Here is a 4,802-nt window from a genome sequence, read left to right as displayed (position 1 = left end):
ACCTTGAACGTAATTCAATGATTAACATTTAAATGATGTGTAAACCTGAAATCTATCAGGCCTCTCTCTCTCTCTTTATCTGAAGGCAGTCAGTCTTGAGAATCCCTGTTCGAAATCCCTGTTGTTTAACAAACAGCCTGTTGATGTTGAAAATACGAAAATAAAAAACTGAACATGAGCGTGCATATATATATACAGTATATATATATATATATATATATATATATATATATATATATATATATATATATATATATATATATATATATATATGTATATATATATATATATATATATATATATATATATATATATATATATATATATATATATATATATATATATATATATATATATATATATATATATATATATATATATATATATTACTGTATATAAGTGCGTGTGTGTGTGTGGATTAGCTGTACAGCACTCGGCTCAAGTTTGCTAGATCCATGGGTCATTCATGACATGCTGCTCTCAGTTTGGTAAAATATATAATAAGATACACAATGTCAGATGGAGAGACAGATAGATGTAACGGAGTATTTTCCAATACATTAAATGATCTTTTGTGTGAATAAAAGGAAATTAACTTATTCACAAGTTCTCTATTATGTAACCCATTTGAAAATAGCCAGTGAATCACGTCCTTTTATTGTTAAACATGACCTTTACGGTACGTTGCACTTTGTGTAGAGGACTCACAGTTTATTCAAACACGGCTCCATCTCTCATGGTTAGTATAGATATTACCTTTTGTTGTAAGAATTATATCGAAAATTTGCATGATTAATCATAGAATTTTTGTATACTATGTCATAGACAAAAGAAGACACGTAAGGTGTAAACTGATTGTATTTGATTGATTCAAGTACTTTAATACGTACGTATGTATACATGTATTATACTCGCAATGCTCTTCTAACGTATTTGCATCTATATAAGCAAGAGCTAGTACAATATTTGTATTAAAGTTTTTATAACCACCTTCTCTCTCTCTCTCTCTCTCTCTCTCTCTCTCTCTCTCTCTCTCTCTCTCTCTCTCTCTCTCTATATATATATATATATATATATATATATATATATATATATATATATATATATATATATATATATATATATATATATATATATATGTGTGTGTGTGTGTGTGTGTGTGTGTGTGTGTGTGTGTTTGTGTATTTACGTTTTTGCTGTGTTGACAGCCGTCAGAAGAATAAACTAAATATAGACACATCTTTTACACGTTAAACTCGTCGACTAAAAAATCACTTTTGAAGGACAAATTTCAGATACAATGACAAATTCGATCTCTCAGGGCAACTCCCGTGATTCTGGCATCATAATGCCACCGGCATAAAACTTTCTTATTTCCATCAATCTTACGTGAAGGCAAAGTAAACCCGCCTATCACCACACCATCAATAATCTATAAAGATTTATACTCGTCATTTTAGGCAGGGCGAGCAGTGGGTTTGTGGTAAGTGAGAGGTCGGAAAGGGAGCCTACTGGGGTGGGGGTGGGAGGGAGGGTGGGAGGGAACTCGGCTCTACTGGGGAAGGGGGCTTGGGTGGGGGATTTGGCTCGGGTAGGGTGGGTCAGAGAGATTTCACCACGGGATGCTGGTGGAGCTTCTGTGACGGTGAGTCTTCCCGCGCTGAGCTTCCACGTAACGGATACCATTCTTTGCTGAAACCAACTGCTAAAAGTAATCCTAAGTCTGTCTGTCTGTCTATATGTCTGAAACTCTCTCTCTCTCTCTCTCTCTCTCTCTCTCGTAAGTATTTAAGTAAACAATTTTATTATTTTACAAAGCAGTTTTTATTATTGTTTTCAAAATGTCCCTTATCTCTGCATAGGCTACATTTGCAGTAATCTGTCAAGGGCTTAGTTTTCCAGTCTGCTCTCTCTCTCTCTTTCTCTCTCTCACTCTCGCTCTCTCTCTCACTCCTGTAGTGATCATAGCTGTTGGACTCAAGAATTTGATAAAAAAAAAAATCCTTCTGATAGCAACATTACATTTCTCCTCATTTTCAATTCCAAGAAAACCTTTTTCATAAGTAATTATTTATCAGCCTCTTCAACGCTTGTTTAAGAGCCTGAGTCGTAGTTCCGAAGGAGTTCTTTCTGCATGCGCAAAGAACACCACTACTGCCTTCAGGGCATTTAGTTTTGTAAGGAATAGTATTTTGAGAATACATTTCAACTATTCACATATATTATCTTGAACATAAAGTAATTACATGCAGCATCAACGCATGCGCAGTCACCTATTCGGTGTGAAGTTGCACGATTCTTCTGCTGCGGCGGCTGCCTGCTGCTGCTGCTGCTGCTTCTCTGAGCCAGCTATCCAGTTACCCACGGGCTGTCTTTGTGATTACATCGACTATGCGTCGCTCTCTCGATTGGTCCTCCGTTATCTCTGTCTTAGTGAGGAGGAAGACTCGATATCTTTTGTTTTGAAAACCGTGATCCTTTGTAATTCGGGGGTGATTAAACGAGCGCCATGATTCGGTGAGATGTACAAAGAAGACCTCGTACACTTATATTTGTAACATAGGAATTTATTAAATAGTTTGCTTATAAAGCGTTGATGCGAAGTACTGGCAATGGGATCCGAAGAACATTATAATCATCTCTAGGTTAAAAAGATAAGCTCGCATTGCGGCTGAACTGCTTTCATCTTCAAGTAATCACGTGAATATAATAAGGTAAGGAATATGTCTTCCTTACCATTTGAAACAATGAATCAATTATGTCAAAAAGATTCCCACTTGCATACATTTAATTGTTATTTATAGAGGAATGGTTTGAAAACCAAATATTCAAAGTAAAAAAGACAGGCCTATTCGATTAAATGAAAACACACACAGACACACATACACACGCTTATATATATATATATATATATATATATATATATATATATATATATATATATATGTATGTGTGTGTGTGTGTGTGTGTGTGTGTGTGTGTGTGTGTGTGTATGTGTGTATGTGTGTATGTATGTGTGTACAGAGAGAGATGTATGTATGATGTGTGTGTGCATAAGAGAGAGAGAGAGAGATAAACAGTGTCTTCACGAGGAAAAAAATTACAATTTTGGTTCAAAAATAATAAGACCGCATAGCATTAGAATAGTAGTGTTGACCTCTTTAAATTTTTAGTGTCCAAGTTAAAGTGATTGAAGTAAGTGAATTCCATTTTAATTGTCAAATTTGTACTCTTTACATATGTTTCAAAGTTACTGGGCACAGAGTAGATACCCTGGAAACAGAAGCAAGCACAATTCCGTACCAAATCAGCTACGGATGAAAACTATTTAAAATTTATCCCTGGTTCTAAAGGAATAAAAAAAAAAAAATACGGAAATAGGCTACTTACAGCACGCCCAGAACAACCAAATATTGAAATTCGTGTCTAGTCATATGGGTGGGGTTCCACTCAACATACTGGAATAATACAATTCGCAAAAAATGACAAATGCTGAGACTGTCACGGAAATACAGTCGTAATAGTATGTCGTGGCTTCATCGTCATAAAAAAATTGGATGGATTTAGCAACAATCTGAAAATATCTTTATATAGATCACCGAGAAGTATGTCATTGTTTTTAAGGAAATAAATATGCGCTGCCGTTCATATTAAACCGTCTGCTGCTAAGGGAAATTATAATTTATCTTCATCTGTAAAATTAATGTATATATTTAAGTGTGGAAGTATACATCAGTGAATGCAGGTATGCTTGCCTATGCCATATGTGTTTTATATATATAACAATTATATACAAAATGTATGGTATATATTTTCGAAATTTCAGCTCTTAATTAAATATTATTTTAAATGCCTCCATAAATACATATTGTGCATTCATGGGGACGTGTAAAATACTGTTGAATTGCATTGCATGTACATTATATATATATATATATATATATATATATATATATATATATATATATATATATATATATATATATATATATATATATATATATATACATAATATATATATATATACATATATATATATATATATATATATATATATATATATATATATATATATATATACACACACACACACACACATATATATACATATACATATATATATATATATATATATATATATATATATATATATATATATATATATATATATATATATATATATATATATATATATATATATATATATATAATGTACACACATATCTATATATATATATATATATATATACATATATAATATATATATATATATATATATATATATATATATATATATATATATATATATGTATGTGAGTATGTCTGTTTGACCAAGTGTTACCTATCTATATGACTTATTACATATATTGAGAGGTAATGACACTCCACGGTATAAATAGAAGTTGTCTGACATTTAGAATACCTTTCAACATGATTACAAATTAAGGTTATTTGACTTCTAGTTTTAGATTATACATTTTAATGGAGTATATTTCCTTCAGCTGTATACTTCAAGAGTTACAGGAAATATAAAGCTAGCTATTTTTTGAAATGACAATACTTACTTGATTCTGATTGAAAATATACCTAGTTCTGTCACTTGGCATTATTACTCATTTCGTGTCTTGCACTTTGAAAATTTTGTTGAAATATTGTAACGTATTTTGCAAATTGTTGAAGAGAAGTATTTAAACTGTTCAAGTGTATATTGCACAATTAACAGCACGCAAACACACGCTCGACCACACGCACTCAGGTTGTTCTTGGTGGCAAGATACATTAAGAAAGGTGTATATGTGAGC

At 31.9% G+C, this 4,802-nt stretch overlaps 1 protein-coding gene across 2 annotated transcripts in view; it reads left to right on the top strand.

The window, feature by feature from the left end:
- The first annotated feature begins 2,368 nt into the window (after positions 1–2,368).
- LOC136848797 (uncharacterized) overlaps positions 2,369–4,802 on the top strand; it is a 137,604-nt gene continuing 135,170 nt past the window's right edge. For both annotated transcript variants that reach the window (XM_067121449.1, XM_067121455.1), the window contains exon 1: positions 2,369–2,714. The gene's annotated coding sequence lies outside the window, so the exon portion shown is untranslated. The remainder of the gene's footprint in view (positions 2,715–4,802) is intronic.

This window comes from Macrobrachium rosenbergii, chromosome 2 (genome assembly GCF_040412425.1).
Source record: "Macrobrachium rosenbergii isolate ZJJX-2024 chromosome 2, ASM4041242v1, whole genome shotgun sequence".
Lineage (NCBI taxonomy): Eukaryota > Metazoa > Arthropoda > Malacostraca > Decapoda > Palaemonidae > Macrobrachium > Macrobrachium rosenbergii.
This window is presented reverse-complemented; position numbering and strand designations above follow the sequence as displayed.